Here is a 14,948-nt window from a genome sequence, read left to right as displayed (position 1 = left end):
CAGAGTTAAGCTGGGCAGTTGGCACCCTGTCTCCTGTTCCAAGCCAGCCAAGGAGCACACTGCACCTTGGTCCCCTGTCCACTCAACCAAAAAGAGCACAGGGTCAAGAGAGACACTCTAGATCTTAGAGGGAAACCAAAAGGAAAGATTCACATGGTAGAGTAGATACTGGGAAGAAATGGATGAAAACTACACCGTTTCTACAAAAAGACCGATTTGTTCAGATTTTTATTATACCAGGCCAGAAAGTAAAAACCAGCTGGTTAAAAAACTTGCCTATTTTCTTGCTGCATTTTTCAGCTTTATTGATTCTTGTTTCAGAGTATCACAGAGTTGTTAGGAAAACATGTAGGGTATAGTTTAGGTCTGTCTTCAAATTTGTTAGACTAGGATAGTATTTCACAGAGAACCTCTTCTGTGTTCTCATGCTGAATTTCACAGTTGTTCCCATCTTAAGGAAATACGCAGTTCTTGTTTCCATGTATAACTAACAGATCTGAAGACAGAATTATTTATTACAGATCCCAATTGTTATGATTTTAAATTATCTTTATGGCCCTGCAGAATCACTGAAATGATTTCAAGCTTAACTCCTATTAGAACTTTATCCACCAGAGGCTGATTTGGTTTTTATCCTGTGCTGTCACATATGCCAATATAGCTGAAAATACAATTACAGCATTTAAATATCCTCAGCAGCAGAAATCTTTAAAATCAAAATTGTTACAGAAAATCTTTAGATATTTTTAGGGAATAATTAGCTCCTGTGTAAATGTTGGGGAATTTACATCCTGTGGCTTGAGACTAGGAAGCTGGAATTATCATTTGACTTTGAAAAACTCATAGACTGCATAGATGGTAAAGCATCTATGTGACAAACCCAACCAATTTTTTATTCCAGCAGAAATAATGAGGTTGATATTTGACTGTCATTGTGGCCTTTGTGCATGCTGAAGAGAAACACTGTAATGTGTTACCCAGAGACACATACATACAAAAGAGCATGGGATAAGTTACACACTATAGAGGCCAGTGAAAGTAACCTGTGTAGAACTGGTTGCTTGTAAAACAAAGGTCAACTGTGATAGCAGAGCCAATCCAGTCAGCCATGCAGGCTGGTGCTGTAGCATGTTATGCTGACACACCAATGTAAAGAAAAAGAAACTACACAAAAATAATTTACTATATTAATGCTCTAAAATCCAGCTGTTCAGTTCCACATTGAACACATCATCAATTGCATTTTTAGATGAGCTTCCTTGTAAATTGAAAGGTTTAATGCAAGAGGGGAAGTGTGTGCACTCATTTTTGGACTCATTTATGAGGTTGCTTGCTTTTCACCTATGGACTCAGAAAAATAGTGCTATTGTGAAAAAAGCATGTCCTTACCTTTCTCATATCAGAAGTACTGTGAATTGCAGCAGGAGCTACTGTTGCCTCGTCAGACACCACATTTCCACACTGGAAGAAGCAGCTTCCTGCTGACAATAAATCACACTGTTCTCCTCTACTTTGTCTCCAAATACAGTCAGCATGAGCTCAGCTGTGTAGTCTGCCTAGTTACCGAACAGTCAATAGGGTACAAGGAAATTTTATTTGTCAAGGTAAGCTTCTGATTTGGCATTGAAATCTAGAAAGAGGACCAGCAAAAAAAGTTGAGTGAAATAAGCTGTGTCTTAAAATTAAATTTCTCTCACGTGACTTCTTGGCAGAGAAGCTGTCTGAAATGGGCTGTAAACTACAAGAGACTCAGAGACTGCCTGGCTCTTGTGCTTCACCACAGTGTGTTCACAAGCATTCCTTGCAGTCAGCTGCTATACACTCATCATTTCTGACACTGGTGCAATTTATTTGTATTCCTAAATTCCCCTTGGGCTGGGGATCAGACTGTAGCTTCTGATAGCTTTTTGTAAAAACATAAAGGCCAGGTTTTTCTCCTCTGACCCATCTAAATCTTTAGCAGCCTGCATTTTATTTAAAAGGTAAGACTTACCTCTGTATTGGAATAAATACTTCAAACACCTTTGAGAAAGCAAAAAGCCATCTCTCTGCAATTTAGCTACACAACCTTTCTCCCACATTTTCATTTTCCTAAGGAGAAGTATTTTGCATAAGACTTATTGATATTCTTAAAACCAAAGCCATGAACATAACTAATTTTATTTTTTGACCTCTGACTATCTTATTGCAGTTTTGGCAGCCTCAAAGGTTGACCTATTATGCTAATTCTATTGTAAAAAGTATAAATAAGTTTCCTTTATTTAGATCCGACATCCAGGTTCACTGCAATAAAAGACTTTATAATAAAATAATCACTGAAGATATCAGGGAGCTTTTCAAGCATGTATTTAGGTCCTGTATTAATAGTTCATGTTTTGTTCTTTTATCTGGTTTTAACTGGGTGAAGTAGCACCATTTCAAGTGACAGAAAATTAACTAATTAAGGAAATAAAAGACTAAGTGGAATTATATCACTGAACAGTAAGGATGCAAGATAATGTTCAGTGTTTAAACTACGGTAAGTATCTGCAAGCCAATAGTGAAGAAACTGTGAATGGAGACACCTATGACAATGAAGACCATTGGTAGGGGAAGGATGATAAATCATAATAACAGCATGGACATCCTCCTGCCGAGAAAGTGCATGTGGAACTAACAACAAACACCACTCAAACCAAAGCTTCTTGTGCTCTATGACACTGGTAGTGCTTTGCCTTTCTCTTTTGAAGGCCTTCTCCTGCTGTGGATTATTCTGGATCACAGGGTCAAATACACCAATAGTCTGCCTTGGAAATGTGGTTGAAGAGCTGTGGAATAAGAGCCAGTCACGTACTGGCAGTCAATTCCCCTTTGACCTGTAGCTCAAAGGCATATCAGAAATGCAATTTAACTAATCTCATCAATAACATGATGAAACACATACCACACTCATTGGAGGGCAACTGTCATGCTAAAACTAATTTGCATTAAATTGTAGGAGTTTTCCATAGTCCAACTGCAGAAAGAAGTACTATTTTAGCCTGTTTGCTATATGATGCTGATGTCAAATGCCTGAAAAAAGTATTTGGTGTAATGTTCCCAATTTTCAAGATGAATACATTTGACACAGGTGTGTTGGTTGTAATTAAGTCACAGAGGCTTCTGGTGTGATGTTGCCTCCTTCTTTGCAGAATTAGTTTCCATCTGTCCATCTACACAGATAAAATGTCTCTTGAGCATGTGTGAAGGCCACAATCAAAGTCAAATCTCAGTGAGATTTCTGCTGGCATAAAAAAATCATTCAGATCTATCTCTTAGAAGTCTGCACAGGCAGATGGAAACGAACTAAGATCTCTAGGCTGCTCCAGTGTTACTGCTTGAGAAAATGAAGAAAAGCTTTCCATATCTGTCTCTGCATCCACTCTGAAGAGCATGCAGAAAGCCTGACTTTTTTCAGATAATGCCATAATAACAAAACATTAATATGTCTAGTGGTTTTGCCCCACATCTGCCTGACCTAAACATTCAGTAATGAAGAAAAGATCATCCCTATGCTTTCCATTTTCCCTAATGCTACTCAGATGGTAAATCACTCATTTAAGATAAATAAAATAGGAACTTTATCACTGTCTCCTGGTCATTAAGCTTTTAGGATCTCTCATTTGATGATGACATTTTTTCCAGAAGTCTGGAATTTTACTTATGCATTCAAGAGGTCTTTCTGGTAAAAGTTTTACATTCACATGCAGTCATATGTACCATGAGAACTAGTTCTCACTGCAGAGAGATCGGGACTCCAACAGGATAAGGAAATCCCAATGCCCATTTGCAGCAATATCTGGATTGCCCAGTGTGTTTTCCCTTATGGGTATTATTACTCTGACTCATGCCTGGCATAAAATTTGACAATGTGTTGCTGCCATACCCACATCTCTAAATCATTCCATGTTCAGGAATTTTTTCTCTTGCTTCTATTGAATGAGTCAGCAGTTTAATTATGTTTGTTTGATTTATGTCCAGCAAGAATGACTTGTTAGGCTATTTTCTTGGCATCCTTTTGAACAATGTTCATTTTACAGAGGGGAATCACAAGATTGTTTTTGTTGCAAGAACACTGAAGAACATAATAAATTAGATCAGCCATTCCCAGATAATTTCTGCATATAATCTGTAAAATTGGTCTTTAAAGTAATTTCAGGGCAGGAATGTATTTGTTCAGATTAACAATGTCTTAAAGGGTATGGAAAATAAACTCATGTCAGCTCCTCCTATCCCAACAAATATTCTACCTCTGATGTGCAGCCTGTTTTTCCTGCTGGTAGTTTGCTGTGGGTGGTTATGGGAGGATGTTTGGAGCATGGAAATGTTATTACAAAGGCAAGTCAGGACTCCAGAAGCCAGGGCTGCTAAAGCCTGTGGTGTTTGTGAAGGTTTCTCATGTTTATCACTCTGGCTGCACTTGTGTCTCCAGTCCATGGCCCCTGCCAGCACAGGACAGCTCTGACCCTTGAATCATGCTGCCTGTAAGCCTGTGGACTTCTGTTTTCCCTGTCTCACCAGTATGTCCCAGGTAGTGATAATAGCTATTTCACTGAGGCCAGATGGTGGCTCAGTCTCTGCAAAGGGCTTCCTCCCGCAGGCAGGGATAGCAAACAAGGAGTCCCTCAAGAACTGCCCCATTATCACCAAGGTGTTTCTCTTCCTCCATAACAACATAAAGCTACCCTCAGCACCAGTACTGGCCTCCTGGAGAAGCAGCCTGTATCACCTGAAAGAAACCTTTACCCCATCTCAGCTGGGAGTCTGTGATTTCTGAGCTTCTAGGCTTTGGGGCCTCCTCAGGTCAAGGCAGAAAATGCATGGGACTTTAGCTCTGGTGGGGCAGGTCTGCTCTGCAGCTCAGCATCCCATGCTGAGGTGAGCACCTCACCATTATCACCCCCACCCTGCCCTTCATCTTCCTTCTGAGTGTGAGCTCCTACCAAGTGACTCCAGCCTGTCAGGAAATTCTTCATCTTGCCCTCACCCTGCCATTGCCGCTGGTAGGGGTCTTGCTGGGCGCTGGCATGGAGCAGGAGTAAAGGAGCTGACACCTCGTGGCCCAGGCTTTGACTGGAGCACTGCTCTGCACAGGGAGGAAGGCTGTCTTAGGGTGGCTGCTGACAGCACCTCCTCATTGCTGTGGTGGGGATCACAGCCTCACAGGGCCACAAAACAGCTGAGGGTGTCAGGGGTCTCTGCTCCAGTCCACCCCTGCTCCAGCAGGGTCACTGAGGGTGAGTTGCCCAGGTGAGATGTGAGTGAGCTGGATTTAATTGCAGAGAGAGTTTACATTAGACAGAGTCTGCAAACTCTCTGCAATTAAAGGCAGCTAGTGGCTCCAAGACTGCAGACAGTAATTGTATGTGGTTTCTCACTTCCCCATCATAGGAGAGCTGATGCTGTGGGTTTGCAACAATAAGCCCTTGCTACTCCAAGGAAAGAGCTGATCATGTTTTCTTCTCTCCTAGGGTTGTTTGTAAGTATTTTTTATCTGAAATTATTACAGAAGAGTGGAGCTTGAACCATGGGATTTACTCTGCTAAAATGATTGATTTTAATTTCTCAAATTTAAACCTTAGTCAAGCTACTTACAATGAAATAATAACTGATCATTTTTGAAGTCCAGCTCCAAATTCAACAGTTTATTTAAATAATCTAAAATTATTTCTATGGATTTTTGTGTCTAAAATTAATTCTGTCTTTTTGAGAAAAAGAGTTTCCGAGACAATTTTAGATTAATTCTTTAGTCCTGAAAATTGTTTCAGTGGAGATAGATAGCCTTTAGATCATTGTACAAAGACAAGTCCTTGAACAGTTTCTGAAAGGTACTCACAAAAATTTGAACTAAAATACTTTTATCAATGTTTAAGGATTCGTATGGAGTGCGTAGATATTCCAGGTAAAGGTTAGGGAGTCTTTCAGTGGTTTTCTCATGGACATAAAAACCCTCTGCCCTGGGCAGACAGGAAGTGGGACAGTATTCATTTTATTGTGCTAGACTCTGGATCATTGTTTCACACATATGCCAGAAATGAAAACCAAAATTAATAAGTACAATTATTTAAGGGAGCTTTTGGCATAAAATAGATTTCAGTATAAAACCTGTCAATTTTTCACCTCTTATGAGGCCAAAGTAAATCAGGTACAAGGACTTAAGGTACAAGACAGTGGAAAGAAACACATCTAGTCCAGCATCCATTGAGGACAGTTTTAAACAGTGTTCCCCTGCAGCGCTGGCACAGTGTTAAATTGTTCTATACACCTGATTCTGTGCTGCTCACACTTTGATGTCTCCTCCTGGAAAAATCAGTATCTGGTACTCAAAAACTTCTCACCCAAGAGTTCCCCTGTCAAGTTCAGGGGAGCACAAAGGCCAGTGCTTCAGATAGCTCTAACAGACTCAGCTGACTGAACTTGCTGCTGTGCCACTTCGTCCCAAACTTAGGTGTCTTTCTCCTTGCATCAGCACCAGTGAGCCTGGCTGCATCTGGAGACTTGTGCCCAGTTTTGCCTCCTCGGAACTGAGCAGCCACTGACTCCATGGAAAAAGTCCAGCAGATGCCACAGAAATAGAGAGAGAAGGTGCTGGAGCACCTGGAAAGGGATGAAGAAAATTGCTCCATCTGGAGACAAGAAGGGAAAGGAGGAGTCTTTTGGATGTCTTCAACTTCTTTGCAGTGGGGAAACAGAAATGAAAGAGACAGCTCTTCTCTGAGGTATAGAGGGACAGCACCAAAGACACTTGCCAGAGACCTAAAGGGCCCCTTATTCCCCAGCAAGATGCTTGACTGAGGAAGAGAGATACATAGAAGCCACGGGATCTCCCTGGTTCAGCTGGCACTCCTTTAAGCATGGAGCTTAAAGGCGTGATGGGGAAAGTGGTGGATCACAGACCTCCAGAGGTCTCATGTGAAAAAAATATTCTACAAGTCTATGTCACAGCTTCCTGAACACTATTTCAGCTCATTTTCCTGAAATATTCTCTGTAATCTGTTAGCATTCCAGAGCTAACAGGAGTAGTATTAGTGTTGGATGAATCCTTGTTTTGGAGGACAAATACGGGCAATACAAGAAAATTTGTTGTGAGGCTTCTTTGTCCTGAAGCTGTGGTATTGGTGACAATTGCCCTGGGAGAGGCCAACTAGTGTATTTCTACTGCCTCTTCTTTGTGAAACTATGATACCTTGATTTATCCTGATTTCAGAAATTAGTAGTGCTTTAAGAAAAGAGACTTTTAATGTGTCGTGTTACAGGCAAATAAGCTGGGGTTGTTACAAGTAAAGATTTAAGAAAGCCTTACAGGAATAAAGGGAGTCAGAGGCTTTTGCAAGTCAAGCTAGATGATGGCTACTGTAGAGGGCTAAGGAAAGTTGGTGGTAGAATCTGTAGTAGCAGCACCAGGTGCAAACAGGTACAAGAAAAGGCTAGTGGCCTAGTCCAGGGAGGAAAGATGCAGAAGAAGATGTTTATGAACATATTACTGGAGAAAACAAAACTAAACAAAACAAAAACCATCTTAGCAAGGAACAGGATAGACCTGAAGTCTAACATAGGCATATGCTTTCAGTTTATCTTAAACATGGAAAACTATCTGTTTGGCATGCTCAAAACATGAAGGTTTTCAGAGGAAAATTATCATAGAGCTATGGGACTATGTTTCCCTTTATAGATGACTCTTCTAAGAAACAATGTGTAATTTATAGCAAGATATGGACTTTGGGATTATTTTCTATTTCCTGGGTCTGAGCCTTGTATCCATGATTTGTCCTGGCTTCCTTAGCAACAAAACATCAATGTACAAGCTGAAAACAACTGAGCTGTGATGTTTTCCTCATAAACTAAAAATACATTCTTTGTATTCCTCTGGTATCCAGCTTCACAAATGCACCCATTGTTCCTGCTTGTTTTCTGCCTGTTGCACTAGAAATACTGAAAAAGCAGTGCTGTAATCTCAGAGCTGTACTTGGGAATACAAGAGCCCTCATATCTTAGCTCCAAACTTCGGCATGGCTAGAACAGTGTTTCTGTCTGTGTTTTTGTTATCTCTGGGAAACACCTTTATCCTCCTTTTAAAGCGAACTCAGCTCCCTAAAGTTCTGGCTGCTTTAGGAGCCAGGACTCCACCATCAACATCTCTTAGCACTGTAGTCTAAATATGATACTGCACTGGTCACCATAGTAATACCCTGTCACTCTGAGTCTTTCGTGCATTTCTCATCATGCAAATACGTTTCTCAATTTTCTTTTTTAAATCTAAGCAGTAAGCTAACCCACAAATATCTTGGCATGATCACACTATTAATCACTGACATTGCTTTTTAGGAGCCTGGCATCTTGTTTCATCCTGTGTTTGCAGTCTGCTCTTTGATATTAAAGCTGACTTATGAGAAGGGAAGAAAGGTGGGATGGAAGCTTTACTGCCCTCCAACTCTTGCCCACTCAGGGCTGCAAAAGCTTATGGAAGTTCTATGCCACTGAAATAAACCTGCAGCCTGCAAATCCTCCCCCATGTGCTTGGAAATGTGGCACAGATGGAGCTGTACTGTCTGTGGGGATTACATACTGGGGAGAGTGGCTATGCACAAAAACCCTGTCAGTATTTAAACCCACTCACTGGAGGCTCAAGGGCGAGTGGGTAGAAAAGAACACGGAGAAGAGTTATGATATCCCAGTATTGGGCTGGGTCCTGTCCTGGGCAGGGAAGCACAGATTGAGAGGTTGTCTTCTGACCAAAGAGAGAGAAGAACCTCTGCAGAACCACACAGGAAATGGATTTCCTAGCACCTCTAGAAAGGCTGTAATTGAGGCTGAAAAATAGATTTTTAATGGGCAAAAGACTGTCAGAAAAAAAAAAAAAAAAAATTGAACTATGTATGTTTGCTGTTTGCACAGAATGCGAGTTACAATCCAGGGACCCAAATGGATCAGATCACATCAAATGGAAGTAACTTCTGTCTTTTGCTACGCTTCTCTGCAAGGCTGCTTCTCCACAGCTCTTATTTTCAGGACACAGTAACTCCTCCATGCTGCACCCCTCAAAAGCTACACATACTAAAAATCAGGAAGTGCCAAAAATCTTTGTTGAGATAATTTCTCCTCCTCAAAGGAGAATCATGCACTGTTTTGTATTCAGGAGAGTTTTCAGTTTTTCAGTGTCCAGCTGGCGTTAGACATGGGGCTAATGAGGAGGAATTACTTCAGAGGCCACTTACTCAAGTAAGGTCTCTGAGCTCTTGCAGATTTTTTGATTGCTTTTCTTTTTAAATGATAGTTGAGCATTTTATGTCTTTCAAATAACATGGTAATTGAGCTGGTACTGTTGACCAAAGTGGCTGTTGTAATGAAGTCATGGATGGCTGCTCAGTATGCAAATGTCATAATGACACTGAACTCTGGAAAGTGAAAAGCACCCATATGGGAACTGTATGCTGTAGCATGCAACATATCTTAGAACTGCCCAGTGTTAAATGAGCCAAGCTGAATCTTTAAATAAATGGGTGTAAATTAACCATTAGAGTATTATCTTCAGTAATTGATTAAATTCTAACCCACAGCACTCAACAGAACTCTCTTTGACAGTGATTTGGACTCCCCAGCAGACCCCCTTCCCACTCTCACCCATCCCATCCCAAAGTGAAAGGTCATCCTGTAGGAATCCGCTGAGGGATTTGTTCATCTCTAAATGAGGAGCATAGAACAGCTGCAACCCTAGCTCAGATGGCCACAACATTGTTCTCAATCCATGCCACAGCCTATTGAGCAGATTGACCACTTCATTAGACTGGAGATAAATGTGAAGATTTGACTCTCTCTTTACATCAAATTTAATTTAAACATCTTAGGCATGAATTTAAATACAAAACTTTGTGTCCACAAAACTTGTTAGTTGACATTACTGGCTGGATCTGATTTCAGAGAGTGTTGGCTAAAGGAGCCATATAATTGGTGTTTGCCCTTTTAACTGCTCACCTTCTCCAAAGTCCTTTATTGTGAGCCTGCTTTTCTCCCAGGTTAAAAGTGAGGACTAGCTCTCCAAAACCACCAAAACAGTGCCAATAAAGTAGCATTTGAGGTACAAATAAAGAAGAAAAATTTTAAGAAAAAATCCAGATTTCAAAGCAGGCTAGTACCACGGTTGGTACTACAGAAGTGCTTGTAGTTTTATTTTTTGTTCTCATAGAAATGTGGCAGACTTTCATTCAAGCCGAAAACTTAAGGGAACCTAAAAGGGATTTAAGAATGGAAGCAAGATTGTAACTCAATTTTGCTTCTTATTAAAAAAAAAAAAAAAAAAAAAAAAAAAAAAAAAAAAGATAAAATAAAATAAAATAAAATAAAATAAAATAAAATAAAATGGCAAATATATTTCAAAAAGGACTAAAGATATTGATTTAAGAAATCAAAATGAGATCCCTGACTTCCAGAGTGATTATGCAACACTTCTTATACTGCACCCATTTGAAATACCCCAAATCATTAATCATTGGCAAGTAACATCATCTTCAGAGTTCATAGAAGGGATAAATGTGTTGCTGTCCATGACTGGGAACCTTAGCAGATGAAGATTCATTAATCAGAAGTGCCTTTTCCTCAAGAAAAATGACAACTCTTATAAATTTTATCTGTAGTTCTCCTATGTGTGGGTGATTTGGCTGACTCATTAATCCAGGCAGAGATTGTTAATCAGTGGATGACTGCTATATGTGCCACAAAACCATGAGTCAGATTTGCTCCTTTATGGGAATGCCTGATTGAAATAATAGTATGTCTTATATTAAGCTGTAGCTTTCTCATTTTGATCTTTGTTTTCCTAAGAAAAATGGCTTATGTCTGCCTCCTCCAAAGCTTTGCTTTCCTTTGCCAATCTCCAAGACATTCAGCAATAAAGCAGTGACCTCAGTCTCTAGCTGTCACGAGGTTTATGATAGCAGGTGGCTGTGTCAAGAGACACTACATCACTGTAGCCCTCTTGATGGAAAGAGTTGCAGTCCTTACTAAATCTGGGAGGAAGAAGGGGTACAGGAGCCAGGCCTTCCCTTTCTTTGTTGGGCTCAGTGAGTGTATCATTTCGGGAAGCTCCTTTGTGGCCAATGCAGGAGTTTTAGATACGCAATTACAGATTTCCAGCTGAAATGCTTGCCTTTTCTCCACTCAGAAAGCTGATTTATTTCTATGGTGTTGAGGGAACTAGTTCTTGTACAGTTGTGTAGAAGAACTATCCATGTGTGCAGTTACAGAATGGGACAGATAACTGTAGAAGTGAAGAGGACTTAGAGGAGTTAGTATTCAAATCTTAGGATTCTTCAGTATAAACTACGGTAAAAAGTTATGTTAGTCATAAGCCTGAAAGCATTGCAGGCTTTGGTACACGTTGCTGGACAAAGGCTAACTGCCTCAAATCAGCAATTCCTTTACTAAAGCTGTTTAAAAGAAATATGAAAAATCCCAACCCAGAAAATCCTGGGCTTTGAAGCGGCTGCATTTTAGAAGAAAGACTGCATTCTAAATATCTTTTCAAAACCTGATGTGAATTCACAGCTTCAACTATATCTTAGTTTGGAAGACCTTGTTTTGAAAGTAAGAGGAATGCACTAGTGTCAGTTTGAAAATACAATAAATCTAACAAGCCAGATTGCTTTAGGTCATGGCATATATCCTTGAGACACTTGATGTAACCTCAGGTCACGCACGAAACAGAAGGAGGACACCCATCTCGTTTTGCCTACCAATACTTTCAACTTTCCTGCAAAAGAGAAGTGTGTTTGCAGAATATCTGAAAGTGATAAATGGGAAATTGGTTTTTACGTATACTTATTACATTTCCTGTAAAACTTAAGAAAAAACAAATCCAAACTTCATACGCTCTCTCCTCCGCTTAGTAATTTTGTCCTCTTTCCTCTCTCCTACAGACTTTCAAAGTTTTGTTTTAATATTTTTCCTCCCTCTCTGCAGTATTCTTCTGTTCTTTAGTATTAATTTGTGCTTACTTTTTCCCTGCTTAGTTTACCTAGCAGATCTCAGGGTGTCTATCTCCCAGCCTTCTTTCACTCCTCTTGCACAGCCCATTGCTTTGCTCCTTGGCCATTCCTCCTCATTCCCTGAAGCCATTAATCTGAAAGTCCTTGCAGTCCTTAAAATTTGCTGCTTCCCCCTCAGTCTTCTGTGGTATTGTCCCTTCCTTCTGTCTTGTTTCCCATCGGTGGCTGAGGCTCCAATGTACTCCTGACCTCTCTCCAGCTTTCCTACATTTTTCTAGTTAGCAAGAGCTCCTTATTTACCCACAGAGAAATCCAGACCCAATCTGTAGAGTTCTTCACTTGTGAAAAAGGTTTATGTGACAAGGTTTCAGTGGAGGGGCTGCAGGTAGACCTTTGTGAGCAGAGGCCACTGCTGCTTCTTGCCAGACACACCAGAGGGCACAGCTGAGCTCTTCTGCCAAGATGGTGCCACCTTAAGAAAGGGCAAAAAAGAGGTGTGAGCAACAACCCTGCAGACACCGAGAAGGGTGAAGAAAGAGGAAGTGCTCCAGATGCTGGGGCAGAGATTTCCCTGAAGCATGGAGAAGACCATGGTGGAGTAGGTGTGGGTCATGGGAGACACACAATGGAACAGTCTGTTCCTGAAGAGCTCTACTCTGTGGGAAAGGCCCATGCTGATCCCATGGGAGGAACCCTACAAAGGAGCAGGGGAACAGGTTATGGAGGAGGGAACAGCAGGTAGGAACCATTATGGCCCAAACACAACTCTTGTTCCCCATTCCTCTTCATGTCCCTTTGTGGCCTTAGGGTTCATGATTTTCACTGAGAAGTCCTCACAGATGTCATTGATGTTTGTCTCCCTAATCAGTAATAAACTGTCGATAAGTCTTGTGGTTGTGGCAGCTTGTCCAGACTGCCTATGATGTAGCATAGTGTAACAGTCATGGCTAAATTTCTTCAGTAACTTGAAGGTCAGTATGTAACCACTGGCTGATCAGCCCTGGGCTTCTGTACCACTTAGGAAAGAATTTGTCTTTCTTTTACGTTATCTAGAATCTCACTTAGAACTGAGGCCCTAAAAGTGATTTTAATTTTCCTCCTTGTCCTGTGGGTTATAAAGTGACTGTGACCAAACATGTCCACCGAAAACTGTGCTCCCATTCAGAAAGACCAGAATGTGCTGACTGCCCACAATTGCTTTTGAGGCTCAAGCTGAAGAATCCTTGAGGAGCCTGTTGGAAATTCTACATGTTGGTGCAAGGGCAAGCAGAACTTACCAAAGTTCTTGCTGCAACCAGTATATTAAATAAACACGAATTTTTCTTCTTTTCAAGTTCATCGTACATGTCCAGATGAAAACAGAGTGGTGTGCAAACCTCCTCCAGGACAGAAATCAAACATGAGGAAGATAGGGAAGAGACAGGAGAAAAGAGAACTATTTGAAATAAGTTCCTTGAAGGACACTAAGTGTGGTATTACTTTTGAGGTATGCATTACTTACAGGATGTTAGGCCTGATTTGTAATAATGTCTGAGTTCAGGGAATGGATTGTAGGAAACCTGCCCATGGCTTGTGTGTGGAACCTCATTTTATTCAGTGCTGCAGACAGAAACTGTACAACTACTCAATAATTTAAATATAAACCCCTTCTGCCTAAGGCAAAAATCTGCAAGAAAGTGGGTATATGCAGGTGAAATAGTGGCCACCCTTGCCTTCTACTGTCAATCCTGCTTCTGTAGCAGAGATTATTTCCTCCTTACCAAGGCTGGCCAACTGACATGGCCATTTGCTTCTGGTCACCAGTTACTGATGACACAAGCCAGGGAACTGTTCAGTATTGTTCCCATGGCTACTGAGTAGGTACAGAGGTTTAGAAAAATTAAAGAATTTTGTCAGGAGAACAACTTTTTAGAAGTTTTGTATACTCAGACATAGCCTTGAGCCAGACCTATGAAGAGATTAACTCTATGCCAGCCAAATCTAGGACATTTGTCTCCTATATATATACAGCTTTGTTATGTATCTAAATGTTTGAAGTAATACTGTTAAATAATGAGTTGGGCAGATATAAATAGCAGGTAAATAAACTGAAAATCAGACTACTGTAACTAAATGATATTTAATACTTTCAATAGCATTTATTTTGTTTTCATCCTGCATTTCTGTATCATTTTCGTGATGGATTAAGTGATGGATGGGTTGGTCAATAGACAATATTTCTTTGTGATAGTTAGCTGTTTTTCCCTCATCCTTAGTAGAATGTCGCATTTTCTGATTTGCAAGTAAAGTGGAGCCACTTTTTGTTTGTGAAATGTTAAAACTGGTGTAATTTCTACCTCTTGCCTGAGCTCAGGAAAAAAAATAATTTCTGATGCTCTGGTGAACCATTCTTCCTCTTAGAAGTGACTATTATTAATTGTAATGTTTTGAAGGCAGTGCTGGAATCACAATTCCTATTTACCTGCCCACTAATCCTGCAAAATTCCAAGGATGACATTAATCTCTGGCCCACATTTTTTGAACCTTGCTGAGTCCTTAAACAGAAATACTTTCAAAATGTCACCTAGAACATAAATGTCATGCTGAATGAGTGACGCTGATTTGACTGTTAGGGTTCAAGATGGAGGCAACATATTGTTATAATTGCCATTATAGTGTGCGACCAATGAATCCAGAAGCCAGAATCTCTCTATCTTGGTGTTCCAGAAGTTCCTAAACTATATGTACTTGTGCTGATATGCAAACCATTTCAGAGTAGTGCTCTTCTACAACAGACAGCCTTTTCCCTCATGTTCACCTAGAAAAACTTGGGAGCTTTTGATCAAATCTGATGAATAAAAGATCAGTCATTCTTCCTCCTCCTCATCTAGCTGAGAGGCACAGAAGTGAGAGAGGTAGAGGCATAGAAGTAGTAGAGCCAGGATAATAGAGGAGATCCATGCAAACAGT

The sequence above is a fragment of the Oenanthe melanoleuca genome, chromosome Z, assembly GCF_029582105.1.
Source record: "Oenanthe melanoleuca isolate GR-GAL-2019-014 chromosome Z, OMel1.0, whole genome shotgun sequence".
NCBI classification, from domain to species: domain Eukaryota; kingdom Metazoa; phylum Chordata; class Aves; order Passeriformes; family Muscicapidae; genus Oenanthe; species Oenanthe melanoleuca.
Note: the sequence above shows the minus strand (reverse complement) of the source record.